The following is a 16,467-nucleotide window of genomic DNA, read 5'->3' as shown; positions in this document are numbered from 1 at the left end:
CCTTACATAGTGTAATAGAATCATCCAGTAGGTAGCCTTTTCAGATTGATTTGTTTCACTTAACAAGCATTGAAGCCGTGAATTTTTTATGGCTTAATACCCCCCCGTTTTTTTGTACTTAAAAATATTCCATTGTCTAGATACAACCACTGTTTATACACTAAACTACTAAAGTACATCCTGGATGCTTCCAAGTTTGGGCAACCATGAATAAAGCTGTAAACATTCATGTGCAGGTGTTTGTATAGGCATAAGTTTTCAATTCATCTGCATAAATACCAAGGAGTGTGATTGCTGGATCATATGTTAAGGGTATATTTAGTTTTGTGAAAACCCCCCCAACTGTCCTTCAAATTGGCTATACCGGGGCATCTGGGTGGCTCAGTTAAGCGGCTGACTTTGGCCCAGGTCATGATCTCACCGTTTGTGAGTTTGAGCCCCGCATTGGGCTCTGTGCTGACAGCCAAGAGCCTGGAACCTGCTTCGGATTCTGTGTCTCCCTGTCTCTCTGCCCCCCACCCCTCAAAAATAAACATTAATTTTTTTTAAATGGCCGTACCATCTTTTGTCTCTACCAACAACGTATGAAAGTTGCTGATGTTGCACATCCTTACCAGCACTTGGTATTGTCAGTGTTCTAAATGTTGGCCATTCTGAGAGGGGAATAATCTTATTATTGCTTCAGTTTGCATTTCCCTGATGACATATGGTGTGAAGCATCTTTTCATATGTTTGTTTGCCATCTGTATATCTTCTTTGGTGAGGTATATGTTCAGGTCTTCAGACATTTTTTAAATCAGGTTGTTTGCTTCCTTCTTGTTGAATTTTAAGAGTTCATTGTATATTTTGGATAACAGTCTTTAATTAGATGTATCTTTTGCAAATTATCTTTTCCTCCAGTATATGGCTTGCCTTTTTATTCTCTTGACAATGTCTTTCACACAGCGCAAGTTTTACTTTTAATGAAGTCCAACTTACCAATTATTTCTTTAAGAGATTATGTCTTTTTGTTTTATCTAAAAAGCCATCACCATACTCGAGATCATCTAGGTTTTTTCGTACATTATCTACTAGGAAATTTATAGTTTTGTGTTTTGCATTAGGCCTATCATCCATTTTGATTTAATTTTTGTAAGGGATTTAAGATAAGTGTCTAGATACATTTTTTTTTCTTTTTTTCTTTCTTTTCTTTTCTTTTCCTTTTTTTTTTTTTTTTTTTTTTTTTTTTTTTGCTTATGGAGTTCCAGTCATTCCAGCACCATCTGTTGAAGAGGCCATCTTTGCTATATTACATTGCCTTAGCTTCTTTGTTAATGATAGGTTTACCATACATTTATGTGGGTCTGAATGTTTTATCATGATGGAAGTTGCATTTTGCCAAATACTTTTTCTACATCTATTGATATCACCATGTATTTTTTTCTTCTGTAGCTTGTTGATGTGATAGGTTACATTAATTGATGTTTAAATACTGAACTGGTCTAGCATACATGGAATAAATCTTTTTGGTCATGATGTATAATTCTTTTTATATTTTACTGGATTTGATTTACTAGTATTTTGTTGAGGAGATTTTACATGCATATTCATGAAGATATTGGCCTATAGTTTTCTTTTCTTGTAATGTCTTTGTCTGATTTTGGTATATTAGAGTAATGGTGGCCTTATAGAATGAGTTAGAACATACTCCCTCTGCTTCTACCTTCTGGAAGAGACTGTAGAGAACTAATGTAGAATTCACTTATGAACCCTTTTAAACCTGGTACTTTCTGTTTTAGAACGTTATTAATTATTGAGTCAATTTCTCTAATAGATACAGGACTTTTTAGATTTCTTATTTCTTCTTGAGTGAATTTTTGGCCAAGTATGTCTTTCAAGGAATCGGCCCATTTCGTCTCAGTTATCAGATTTGTGGGCATAGAGTTATTCATGTTAAAATGCCTCCTCCTGGGTATTTTTACACGTGTTGATTCTGCCTTTTCTCAGAGAACTCTTTTTTGACAAATATTTTTATAAGGTATATACCTTATAATTTATCAGATATACTGCAGGTACAGCAGGTAACTGACAGAGGACAAAAAATCAAATAGTATAGTTTTCCAGCCACCACCTGGATCATGCAGCTCTTCATGTTTCAGTTCATATTTTATTTTATCAGTGAGCATTCTGCTTGTTGTCTTTGAATGAAAGATATTAATAATATTGTGATAGGAATTAGTTGAAAACAGAGGTGGATCATTGTTGGTTATTTCCAGATTTAACCACATGTAGAAGTGAGAATTCTGTTCACTACACGTGTGTCTAGTCCATTTCTAGAACAGACCATACAGAAACTGAATTTTACAGAGAAGTGGTCTTGCGAAACTTTCCCTGACTGTTGGCTTGTTGTAATCTTATTGATTGATTGATTGATTGATTAAGTGAAAGATTAAAAAAAAAAAAACACACCTCAGAGAAATACTAAGCTAGACAGGATACCAGGACTATAGATATAAACTAGGACTATCATAGGCAAACAAGGAAGGAAGGACATACTTTCTATAATTAATGAAATCTTAATAAAAATACCAACAGATTTTTTTTAGTGGTACCTAACAGACTAATTTAAAAATGTAGATGAAAATGCCAAAGGAGGAATCAAGATACTCTCGAAGAAGAACAACAGAGTGGGAAGACTTCTTTACTGGAGATCAAAACTTACTATAAAGCTAGAGTAATTAAGATTATGAGATACTGTACAAAGATAAACTAGTAGATAAATGGAATAAAACAGAGAGCCCAAAATTAGAATCAAGGGGTAAAGATACTTTTTCAATAATTCATGCTAAGACATTTGAATATCTATACTTTAAAAATGGTCTACATATGGAAGGTAAAACAATAAAGCTGCCAAAAGATATAGGGTGGGGCCGTGGGTGGCTCAGTCAGTTAAGCATCTGACTTCACCTCAGGTCATGATCTCACGGTTCGTGGGTTCGAGCCTTGTGTGGAGCTCTGTGCTGACAGCTCAGAACCTTGAGCCTGCTTCAGATTCTGTGTCTCCCTCTCTCTCCATCCCTCCATCCTCGCCTGTTCTGTCTCTGTCTCTCAAAAATAAATGTTAAAAAAAATTTTAATTAAAAAAATGATAGTATACGGTAATATAACATCAACAACTCAGCAGAAAGAAAAAATTTCTAAAAAGAATTCAAATAGCACTAAACATAAAAGAAATGAGGGATAAATTGGACATCAAAATTAAGAACTTCTGTTTATCAAAATTCACATTAAGAAAGTAAAGAGATAAGCCAGAAAGCTGAAGATTTTTGCAACAAAGACAATGAAAAATTCCTAACAATTAAAAAACAAACAAAAGCAATCAACACAATAAATAGAAAAGGGTACAGGCCTTTAAATAGTATTTGCAAAAAGAAGATATCCAAATTGTCAAGAATCATATGAAAATTTGCTCAAACTCATTAGACTTCAGGGAAGTGCTAATTAAAACCAAATGAGATACCATTAGACACCCATTTAATTGGGTACATTTGAAAAGTCTTTCAATCACCAATATTGGTGAGCATGTGAAGCAGTGGAAATGCTTTTTTTAACTGCTACTGGGAGTTTAAATAGGTACCACTTTGGAAAGCCACTTTGGCAATATCTAGTAATGTTGCAGGTAGACATAACCTAAGATGCAATAATTGCATTCCTAGGTATGTACCCATCAGAAATATAGGCACACGTGCCCCGAGAGACACGCACAGGAATGTTTATAGCAGCATTATCTTTAATTTTCCCAACTGGATACAATTCAAATGTCCATTAACAATAGAGTAGATAGCTAAAATGTAGTAAATCTTCATTTCATAAAATCCAATGCTACACAGCACCAAAAATTGTTAAAGCTACAGCTTCTTATAACAACATAATCATTATTATAAACAATGTGGAATAAAAGTGGACACAAAAGAATGGTGTATGCTTCATATTATCTATATAAAGTAAATTCAAGAACAGAAGAGGTTGTAGAAAGTAATTAGTCAGGATACATACTTAGGTGGTAAAACTCATCTAAAAAGTAATTAAATCAAGTGATTTAATTATATTTGGGAAGGGAGCAAAGCAATTCAATGGGGACATAGAGAGCCTCTAGTGGGCTAGCAATGTTTTATTCTTCACCTGATGATTGCTACAGGGATTTTCACTTTGGTAAGTCACTGTAAATTATGTTTTTTGTGTGTGTGCAATTTCCTGTATTTTTGCTATATTCCATTTAAAAAAAAAAAAGATCAACTTTACTATAACAGCTCCTTATTCAATCCTCATCTTACTTCATTGTTTGGAGTATATCAGGCTCAGCTTTATTTGCCTGACTATTTGTAAAGCTTACCATAAAAACACTTAGCCAATTGAATGGAAATTTGGGTGAGGATTTCATAAAATTTCAGTTAGGACTGAAAGGAACAAATTATTAAAGAGTCCATGTGATGCTAAAGCAGTTGGTTTTTCCTTTCTGAATCACATGTGAACAAGGAAATTGAGACAATGGTGGGATGCCAGATCAACTCCCCAGATAAGAATGTCCGTTTCTACTTACACTGTCCTGAATATTGCAATAATATTTTCTAACTAGAATATCACAGATTCAGCAGATGATATTCTCTCTCTTCAAAGTGCTTAAAATTATGGGCCCATTGGATCTGAAATCATATCACAGGATAAGGGTTTGTGCTTAAATTTTCAAACTTTACTTAAGATAGGATTTTTTGCCAAACTTTGACGCTTAAAAGGATATTAATGTCAACTAACTTTAACAACTTGTTAAACTAGTTTAACTAGCTTTAATTGGTTTAACTGGTTAGCTTCAGTAACAGAATATGACACATAATTCCAGGAAAGATTTTATTTAATTCTGTGACTGCATATGAAGACTAAACAGAACCTTAGTTTTATACTATTAATTTAGTTCCTGGAGAAAGAGAAATTATGCATGTTCTGCTATAAATTATATGATTGTATGAGATAATTACTGAAAATCAAGAGGTAGTGTCTAAAACTGTGTTGGCATTGTATGCTGCTAACCATCAATAAATAAAAATATAGAAGAGATATTAGACAATAGGCCCATTCATTAGTTTTAAATTTTGCCCCATTCACAATTATAACAATACAAAAAAAAAGAGAGAGAAAAACATTTGTAATCTTTAAGAGAGAGTTTCAGAAAATATGTAGTTAATAGAATTGAGCAAAATCTCAGTGAAAGAAATGCCCTATTGATTGAAGAGTTCATAGGATAGCACTTTAGGATGTAGAGGTGATATTAGGATGGACAATTTCTGTGCAGTGATAGAGGCAAAAGTCAGAAAAAAACCTTGAGTGGAAATCAAGGTAGAGGAGATAATTATTTGTCTTCAAATATCCCTTCTCCATTCTTCTTTTAGTATAACAGGCCCAAATTTAGCTGGACATGCTGGTGTCCTCATAAGACTACATCCTGCTGCGGGGCGCCTGGGTGGCTCAGTCGGTTGAGCGGCCGACTTCGGCTCAGGTCATGATCTCGCGGTCCGTGAGTTCGAGCCCCGCGTCGGGCTCTGTGCTGACAGCTCAGAGCCTGGAGCCCATTTCAGATTCTGTGTCTCCCTCTCTCTGACCCTCCCCCATTCATGCTCTGTCTCTCTCTGTCTCAAAAATAAATAAACATTAAAAAAAATTAAAAAAAAAAAAAAGACTACATCCTGCATCCTACTTGCAGTTGCATGTGGCCATGAGTCAAAAGTTTGGCCAATGGGATATGATGTTTGCCACTTGTGTGCTCTTCATATATTCTCCCCCTCCCACTTTCAGAAAAGCAGACATGACAGTCAAGCTGAAGAAGCATTTTTAAACCATGACATGAAAGCCAGGTGGTCAGGCTGGCAAAACAATAAGATAAAAGGAGTCTGAGTGCTTGCCACTGGAGCTGTCATATCGGCTCTAGTCAGCTAGCTGAGACTGTTGGATACGACAGAAATTAACTCCATCTTTCAAGCCGCTGCCATTTTGGCCTCTTTTTCAGCAGTGCAACCTGTCCTAGCTAACACTGCAGACATTAACTCCAAGGAAACTGGAGAGATTTAGAAGAAAAGGAATGATATTATAACATACTATGTGACTCAGCTGTGGTCAATATGTAAAAGTGTAAACACAGTCCATTGATTTCACCAAAGACCGTGATTATAACTTTGCTGGTGTATAGGAAGAAGGGTTTGTGTAGGGGAAGACCTGAGAATTCAATCCTCAACTTCCATGGAAAGAAGTTAATAGATAATGCTTAAAATTAAGTACCTAAACACTTAGTAGTGTAGGCCTGTTATCAAAGGGAAAAAAGAGGACATATCAAAAGAAATGGCCCAAAACAGTTGAAAATATTTGCCTCGGGGGAGTGGGATTCAGAAGTCAGAAGGGGTGGAGCAGGTGCCTGGTGGTATTTTGTTGTTGTCGTATCTTGAAGTACATTTTAACTATGTGCATGTATTATTGTTTTAAAGAAAAACAGTTTAAAAATGAAATGCACTTAATATAGTGACTGCAACCTAGTATATATAATGCCTGACACCAGCTTTTTCCTGTTTTTACAGGTACAAAGAGGACAGACAGAGGCCCTGAAGGAAGAGATGCCAAGAAGTGGGAAGGTCATCAAGGGTAACTTGGGATAAGAGACAATATTCATCTACATCATAATTTTGCCTGAAGCCTGTCCAGCTGTGTGTGGAGAAACAGAAGATGTCCTCAGAGATGGCTTATCTCTTTCATGGCCTCTGGTGCATATTGCTCAAATGAAGTCCTGCTGAGAAGCCTGCATTATATCAGTAAACCCCCCAAGTACTTATCTGCAGCTAGGGAGGGAGCAGTGTCATTGAAAGGGCTTGGGCATTAACAGATCTGAATTCCAGTTCTTTCTCATTCCCTCATCATAGTGATCACCTTAAACAAGTTACTTCACCAAGCCCCAATTTCCTTGCAAGTGATGTGGAGGTGATATCCATACTGGATTGATGTGAAAATCAAATAAGATAGCTGACAGAGCAGTGAACTAAGGGCCCAAAGCAGGTGTTGACAAATGTTACTTTCTTCTTGTTCTTCATTGTCTCCACCTTTTGTAGCAAGTGATCTGTTGATTAGTTAGTCCTAAATAAATGTCTATTTATTGACTGTGTAGGTGCAAATTCTCATTCATTCTCTCTCTCTCTCTCTCTCTCTCTCTCTCTCTCTCTCTCTCTCTCTCCTCCCAGTTAGGTTCTACTCTGAACTTGAACTTTCAAATGCCTCAAAATTTGAAACAGGATAGAATCAATTTCTTCTAAAGGAACTCACTACTTCTCTACACCATCTCCTCTATAAAAAGGTATTTTCTTGGTTAGTTTGCCTACTATGGTACACTGCTAAAGTATAACATACACCTTTGCTACAAGACTATGAAACTAAATTGGCTCAGATTAGCACCAAAAAATATAAAATGAGTTAGTGAACTGAGACCATAAAGAGCAATGTTCTCTTATCTTTCTGCTCCACACACTTCCTTGCAGATACAATGATAATGAATAAATCTTAAAGAGATACACAAACTCAACTATAATACAGAATCCTATAATTTCAAGGGAATATCAATGGGCTTGCTTATTAAATTTCTCTCTGTTTCTTATTCCACATCTTTTTGGATTTTCTAAAGCTCTTGTTTTCAAAGTTGGACTTCCCTCCTTCCCTGAATAGCCCCTCCTACCTAATATTACAAAGAAGAAAAAGGCAGACTACAATTTCACTTTCATTTGAAACCCAGTTAGTGAAAGTCAATAAACATTTTCTGAAGGAGTTTTGGAAGAGCTGTGGTCAGAAACAAGGTGGATAAAATAGTGAGAAAGAAAGACACCCTTTCTTTAAGATAATGTTTCAAAGAGGCACAAATAACCAAGCAAATACACTTCAGTGACACCATCAAGGGACATGATCCAAATAGCTTCCAGACAGAGAACATGCAACAAAAAGGTCCCTGAATCCAATGCCAGCATCAGTCACTTTTAGATACATCTCATTCAGTTCTCACAGCAACTACATGTGGAAGGGAAAGGTACAAATTTGATCTAGAATTCAAGTTTTTGGTCTTGTAACTCACTGTATTTTAGCATAGTTGCAAAAGATATTACTCTTTAAAACAACATTTTTTAAAAAATTCTTTAAATGTTTATTTATATTTGAGAGAAAGAGACAGAGGGCAAGTGGGGGAAGGACAGAGAGAAAGAGAGGGAGACAGAATCTGAAGCAGGCTCCAGGCTCTGAACTGTCTGCACAGAGCCTGACGCGGGGCTTGAACTCAATGAGCCATGAGATCTGACTTGAGCCGAAGTTGGATGCTCAACTGACTGAGCCACCCAGGTGCCCCAACAACAATTAAAAAAAACCTTCTTGGAGCGCCTGGGTGGTTCAGTCAGTTAAGGGTCCAACTTCGCTCAGGTCATGATCTCACAGTTCGTGAGTTCGAGCCCCACATGGGGCTCTGTGCTGGCAGCTTAGAACCTGGAGCCTGCTTCAAATTCTATGTCTCCCTCTCTCTCTGCTCCTCCCCTGCTCATGCTGTGTCTCTGTCTCCTTCAAAAATAAATAAAAGCATTTAAAAAATTAAAAAAAAACACCCTCCTGTGAATCCTTTTGTTATTGCTTAATGGCATCAATTTCCTGGTTAAAGTAATACTTATGAAAATCATCTCACCTGGTGGTCCAACTCAGTAGGTGAGCTCCATTATCTCCACAGTTGTATACTTCTTGTTGGCTTATTTTCTAAACTTTCACTTACAGGGAATAGATTAACATTCTCTGTCCTCAGTGAATTCCATTTTTTGTGGAGCACACCATGGTTTCAATGAACCATACTCTTTTAGCACTGGCCCAAATCTAAATGAGAGTATCCTCTATGTGCTCATTTTTAATAGCTGGCTTTAAAATTATCTGACAAGTGAAGCTAATTTTGTACATCCTGTATGTTAAGTGCTTTAAGGTACCTGAATGAATTATATTTCTAAAATAAACCCTTGTGCCTTACATGTTCCATAATTAACTAGCATGAAGCTATGGTTAAGTAACAAGACTTAAAAGGATACAGTAAAGTTAATGAGTGGCACAGTTAATTATAGGAGTATAAAAATTGGAATCTGTTGCAACATACTGTAGGTTATAAACTTAATTTAATTTGGTTTATCTCATTTACCTGCATTATTTCTTTGAAGGTCTACATGAAGGGCATGGGAACTTCCTGTTCCCCTGTACCCTACTCTATCTTCTATTTTCACTTGTACTCTCCTAGCTTCCCAAATTTTTGTTGACTTCAAAAACAAGATTTATTATCAATTAGAAAGCTAATATTATTCTTTCCATCTTGACAGTGATATATTGTATAGGATATTTAATTGATTAATTCTTCACTGCAAGATACAGTTAAAATCAACACTAAAGAATGAAGGTAAAATTAAATCAAAATTCTGGGGAAGATCTTTAAATTATCCATTAGAGGGAAAAAAAAAAACATATGGACAATGATAAAGTTAAATGGGCCAAATGTCATAACCAGCAACTGTCCCTATTCTGAGAGAGAAAAGCACAAGAGGAAATAGGCTTAAATACAGCATGAAGAAGTTCAGTCAGATTCCTAATATTCAATCCGTAAAATGGATATCAACAAGATGCAGCAGAATTCAAAAACTAGGTTACAATCTCAATAGTAGGTAATTTTTGAGTTTTTCCACTTGCAATGTTGTATCTTCTATGAGAGTTAAACCACAGGAACTTCTTAATTTAGCAATTCTTTCAGAATTGAAAAATCCTTTAAAAATGCAACTAGACCTGGGGCGTCTGGGTGGCTCAGTCAGTTGAGTGTCTATTTTTGGCTCAGGTCATGATCTCACAGTTAGTGATTGAGCCCCACACTGGGCTCGCTGTTGTCAGCACAGAACCCTCTTCGGATCTTCTGTCCCCTCTCTCTCTGTCCATTTCACTCTCTTTCTCTCAAAAATAAATAAACATTAAAAAATGCAACTAGATCTTCTTTTTATGATTTACTAGATTTATGATTTACTAGATTTTAAGGATGGTTATTTAAAACAGGTATCTTTTAGCCTCATTCACCTATATAGTATACCAGCTACTGACCAGGCAACAGTGAAGCTGTTACTTCCATATGAAGTAACAGATGCTGGAAGTGATCCCCTCAAAGCAGGAAACAGTCCAACTGAAACTACTAGCAGATGCCCATTTGGGGACAAGATTTAATAAGTGGGGCCTGGTAAGTACTGCCTTGGGCTCGAATCTTCCAGATGATCAGCTGGGGATTGGGGTAAATAGGATTCTAAAACACAACCTATCAGAAGAGTGGGAGAGGATGAACACAGCTCCATCCTTGCACACGTGTGGTTAAGCTCTTAAAAACCTCCCTGCACAATCCTGACACTCCCTCGTTAGTGTATCATTACTAAATAGCATCACATATGTTATCTTTGGGGTATTCATAGTATAATCTTCTGTGGCACTGATGGCCAACTCTCCATGAAAAATTTGCTCTGTATCACAGCATGGTGTCAATTGTGGGAGGTAGCTGCCCAAACAGAGATGTATTTCGGGTTTGTCCATGTGACTAATTCCACCCAAAAGAATGAATTATGTCATCTCCAACCTGAAGCTCTGAAGAGGCAGACAAACTTTATGTAGAGAACTCAGAGGCCCCAGGGGATGGTGCAATCAAAAGGTGAATGGAGCCAGAGTTCCCTGAATAATTCCATGGAGGAAAACTGCTCACTAGTCAGAAAAACCATCACACGTGACCCTTGTATAAGTGAGAAGTAAAGAAAATTTGGTTGTAAAAAAAATAAAGAAAATGTGGTGTGTATTAATGAAACAGCTAAAGTAACCCTACAATTCTAAACCTTAAAATAAAGTAAAAGTATATATATATATAGTTTTTTTTTTAATCCAGATTATGGAAATGTCAGATAAATGGTTACAATCCTAAAATAGATGGGACGGTCTCAAAACTGAAAAGTTACAACAATTGAAAGGTATTTCATTACTCCAAAACATCTAATAAATACTGGCAGTCACATATTTAGTAAGGATTAAAAAGTTATTGGAACAGGTTGGGATACCTTGTAGAGATAAATTATCAAGATGAAGGAAACGTTCAATTTGGTAACTGGGAAACAGAAAGAGATTAAAAACATAGATGGGGGTGAGAGTGTGAGAAAAATACAAAGGATGACTGGTGTTTTTTTAGTCCAGAAATACTCAAACAAGCCGTTCCATCTTAACTTTATCCTCTTTGATGCAGTTAATATCTCTCTCTCTTGTTAAAATATCAAGTCAGATGAAAGATATGGCAGTACTTGAAAAACTGTCAAGCACTTAAAAAAGTAAAACAATATCATTGCTAATAAATTAATCAGAAGAGCTCTGCAGAACAGAAGGATACTTAAATTACAGTAATTTCATTTGCCTTTCAGATAAGATTTGGAAGTTCAAGGAAACTTGTAATTACATATTTTAATGTATGAAGTAGCAGTCTAGAAGTAAAATAAAAGTGAGCATTGAATGGGTGATATATTTAAGAATGGGTTAAAATTACATTTTAACACAAAGAATAATAAATTTGAGATTTATATTCATTTACAACTTGAAAGACTATTTTAATTGTTTTGATCTGTTTCTGAAAATTTCTATAGCAACTGTCACCATAGTTTTAGATTTTTTGGTAAAGCTATTAAAATTTTTTAGAAACCTTTCAGTCAATTCAAATTTCACTCTGATAAAATTGAAGTGTATGGAATATGGGAATAAGGTGGAAACAATGTTTTTTTTTTTTAATGTTTGCTTAAATGAACTAATTATCTTGGAAAATTATTTCCAATAGTCCAAATAAGTGACAAAGTTCTAAGTTGTATCAGAAAAATGTCTTAGTTATATACGTTCTTCGAGGTAATGAGTATAACTTGACTTTTCTTGGGGAAGTCAAGCACTTAAGTCTCTGGACTGATGATTTTAATTGTCTACCTGAGGAATCCACGAGGTGAATGTTTTCACCTGAACAGGAAGGCATGAAAGGCCTCTGCCTTAGAAAAAAAAATCAACTCAATATTTTGTTGGTTTTCCCTATTCACCATCATCCACGTCATCCATTCCAGGACTTTGATGGTAAGGGGCTAAACCATGCCCCATAAAAATATTTTCATCAAGGCCTACAGAGTTTGGATGGTGGCTCATCTACTTGATTCCACTGTGCTTGAGGCCCATCATGTTGCTTAACCCTACCCAGCTATCCAAACTATATGCTTGGCCTGCTGGCCCCTGGATTTCTTTGCCATTTCTGCTGCCCACTGCAGCCATATCAGTTATGTCTCTTTTCAGCTTTGGGTTTAATATTGCACCAAGGCCTCACCCAATCCTGGGGTCATTCCTTCTGGGCCTAGATTAGGTTGTTGCCATCTAATATCTAGTACTGTTGCATACACAAATGGAAATGCCAGGGTCCAGCATGAAATATCAGACAATTTCTAACACTGTAGAATGCCAAAATCAAGTTAATCCCTTTCATTTAGAAACATGAAACAAACAACAAATAACAGTAAAATAATAATAATCATACCTAATAATTATAAACCTAATAATTATAATACCTAATAATTATAATTAGAAAAATTAAGTTCTAAGAATTTCTTTAAAATAAAGCACTAATAGAAATGGGATGTAAATGTTTCAATTCACTAAAAGAAAACAAAAAGTAGAGACTTAAAAGCAAAAAAGAAAATGCAAGAAAGCATGGAAAACAGAAAACATGAACAAGATAACTGAAGGAAGAAATTAAATCTTACTTCTTTGAACCAAAACCCTTATAAATCATATGCCCTTTATTCTCAGAAATTTCAATTCTAAGATTTCATTTTAAGGAAGCAGTGATTGATATGAAAAAGACAGCTACAAGGTTATTCACTGTTGTTTTGTCTACTAATGCAAAACAATGGAAATAACACAATCAGCCACAGGAACTGATTTAAAAAATTATGATACAGTGAGATGTTCCCTGTCATTAAAAATATTTCTATACTAAAAAAAAAAAAAAATTAAAAAAAAAAAGGGGCGCCTGGGTGGCGCAGTGATTAAGCGTCCGACTTCAGCCAGGTCACGATCTCGCGGTCCGTGAGTTCGAGCCCCGCGTCGGGCTCTGGGCTGATGGCTCAGAGCCTGGAGCCTGCTTCCAGTTCTGTGTCTCCCTCTCTCTCTGCCCCTCCCCCGTTCATGCTCTGTCTCTCTCTGTCCCAAAAATAAATAAACGTTAAAAAAAAATATTTCTATACTATATGAAGTTATATGAAAGATTCAGAATAGTTTCTTAAGTAATGAAGAGCACTAAAAACAATTGATCTCACATTTAAAATACCTATTTGGCAGGGTGCCTGGGTGGTTAGATGGGTTGAGCATCTGACTCTTGATTTCAGCTCAGGTCAATTTCTCACGGTTGTGAGACTGAACTCTGCACTGAGAGCAGGGAGCCTGCTTTGGTTTCTCTCTCAGTCTCTGCCCCTCCCCCACTCATGCATGCCCATGCACATGTGCTCTCTCTTTCAAAATAACATCTAAAAAAATATATAAAAAAATAAAAAAAAAACCAAAATGCTTATTTTTCTTGGTAAGTAAATATATGTGTGTATTGAAAACTATACATCAAAATATTAACAGGTGCTGGGGGGGTTACATAACTGATTCTTAATTCTTCATTCCTAATTATTCTGCAAGATATATGCTTTTACTAATGCAATAAAAGAATAAAAGTGTATATGCATCCTCAGAGTATATTAAAGAAAAATTTAGAAACCTATTTATAAGAGATTCACTAAAGAAAATGAATCACTATACTGTACACCTGAAACTAATATTATACTGTATGTTAACTAACTGGAATTTAAATAAAAAATTGGAAAAAGAAAACAATATAAGAGTTTAAGACTACAAACATAAGCGAGATTTTAAGATAAATTAAAACAAAAAGTAATCAGAGGTACCTATGTGCATCAGTTGATTAATCGTCTGACTTCAGCTCAGGTCATGATCTCGTGGTTTGCGTGTTCGATCCCCGCCTGGGGCTCTGTGCTGACAGCTAGAGCCTGGAGCCTGCTTCGGATTCTGCATCTCCCTCTTTCTCTGCCCCTCCCCTGCTTGTGTTCTGGCTCTTTCTCTTTCTCTCCCAAAAATAAATAAACATTTAAAATTTTAAAAGAAAGTAATCAGATAAAAGCATCACTTGCACACACGCAAAAAAATCAAATGACTGTTAGAAATAAAGTACAACATTCATATTGATTTCCCTGGGAGATTCATTATAAGTGATATTAAAAAATGTTCATAGCATGTTTTCATATTTATATACAAATTTATTGTTTTATAATCAGAAAAAAATATTTAAAACATAAAATATGTATCAAATCGTTTTGTGTTATGATTGAAGATAAGATTAGAAGAGATAATTAATGTAAAAGTACCCCCAAATTAAGCTGTTTCTTGTTTTTTATTCTTTTTTAAATTTATTTTTTTAAGTGTTTATTTATTTTGAGAGAGAGAGAGAGAGAGAGGGAGGGAGAAAAAGAGAGCGAAAGAGTGTGAGCGCAGGCACGCACACAGGCACATGAGCACGGAAGGGGCAAAGATGGGTAGAGAGAGAATCCCAAACTGGCTCTGTGCTGTCAGCACAGGGATCGTGACCTGAGGCCAAATCAAGAGACGTTCAACTGACTGAGCTACGCAGGCACCCCTCTTCTTGGATTTGAAAATGAATTCAGTGGCGTTCCTACTCAGAATCGAGAAACACAGAGAATAATGTTTTGACAACAATTAAAAAAATCAATCACATGAATTTTCTTTTCCCAAAATTTTTGAGGTTGTTCTAAGATTCAGCCCGTGGGGGAAAACAAATTAATGTGGGACTGATATTCTGTGTTTGTGTGTACACGAGTGCCCATGCTTACTTTCCCCGCTGCTGAACAGCTACAATTCATTAATGTCCAATGACATCACCAGCATTGGTCTTGGGAACAAAGGGTAAAGACAAGTGCTATCTATCAACCTTTTAATTTGCTAAAGTCCCTTAATGAGGACTAATAACCCTTAATATTCATTTGCTTGATAAACAAGCCATTTTATATGAATGGAAGGTCAACACAACCCGAGGCTATTTTCGTGCGTTTCTGTTGGATTTTAATGGTTGCTGGAGTTCAGTGGCTATAAATATGCACACCAAATGCCCACCCATATATTTAAGTATGGACTTCATAAACAAAGGAAATCATTGAACATGACATGTTTGTCCACACCTATCTTCCTGAGTGCGGATCAATCTTTTTGGTCTGGCACTTGAAAGCCTAAATTCTGGTGCAATGTTGACCATATTGACAGCATAATGGGCTCAAGAACCACCATGGGGGGGGGGAGGGGCAGTTATCAGTAAGACTTCCTGTCTAAATGGTATAACTGGGGCAGCTCTCAGAATCTGTGCAGACGGCTCAATGTGTTATGTTTGTCCAGTCTTCAAGCTCTGGCTTTTCTGTTTCCTGATATAACCTCCAGTCTCTTTCTTCAGAGTCCTGACCCACTTGGCCAGGACTTTGATATCTATGTATTGGAAGCTACTTCCATCATTGAGTACTAATCATGATGCTGGCAGAATCTGGCTCCACAAAGTGCAGACAGCCAAGCCCAATAACCATAATACACTGTACTGGACCATTTGGATATGGCCTCTACCTGGACATTAGAGAGGGCAGGAGTTCAGGTTCTGGAGTCAGACTATTAGGACCCAGTCCTGTCTCAGCTGTTTACTCACTGTGTAAACAGGAATGAGCAATTCAATTTCTTTAAGTTTTGTCTCCTGAGAAAATATCTCCAAGGGAGTTATTTTGGAAATTAAATGAGATCTCATATAAAGAACCAGGCATATGGCCAGCACTTTATATGTCTACAAGCAGTCTCACTATGGATAGTGAAAAGTATAAGGTCTTCAAGAGAAAGAATGACAAGAGTCCATGCCCTTCTGACCAAGAAGGAAGTCTCAGAATAGATGATTTCATAGAGATGATCGGGTATAAGAATACAGTTCAAGAACTAACTGCTGGGATTATGATTCAGGGTTAAATCTTTGTCATATAAAATATAAAAACTAGAAGCCTAGGTAGTTAGACATAAGGTCAGTGCCAAGGTAAAAACAAGACTATCTTAGTGTAAACTTACCTGACAAGCTAAGATAAGCCTTAAATTTCACCCAATAAATAAAGATAATTAGTTATAGAGCACTAGATTCGGATGAGGATGTAGATGTAGGTAAAAACACTAATGCTTTGGGGTTTGGAAGCAGGCTATATTGAAAGTCAGAAGGTCATTTGCAAACACCTTTTACGCTTGAACCATATAAATCCATCTTAAGGA

At 36.2% G+C, this 16,467-nt stretch overlaps 1 protein-coding gene across 6 annotated transcripts in view; it reads right to left on the bottom strand.

The window, feature by feature from the left end:
* The window catches only part of INPP4B (inositol polyphosphate-4-phosphatase type II B), a 764,537-nt gene that overhangs the window by 559,656 nt on the left and 188,414 nt on the right, over positions 1 to 16,467 (bottom strand). The gene's annotated exons all lie outside the window — the stretch shown is intronic.

Source organism: Felis catus, chromosome B1 (assembly GCF_018350175.1).
Source record: "Felis catus isolate Fca126 chromosome B1, F.catus_Fca126_mat1.0, whole genome shotgun sequence".
Taxonomy (NCBI): Eukaryota; Metazoa; Chordata; class Mammalia; order Carnivora; family Felidae; genus Felis; species Felis catus.
The sequence above is the reverse complement of the archived record's forward strand: the minus strand, read 5'-3'. Positions and strand labels throughout refer to the sequence as shown.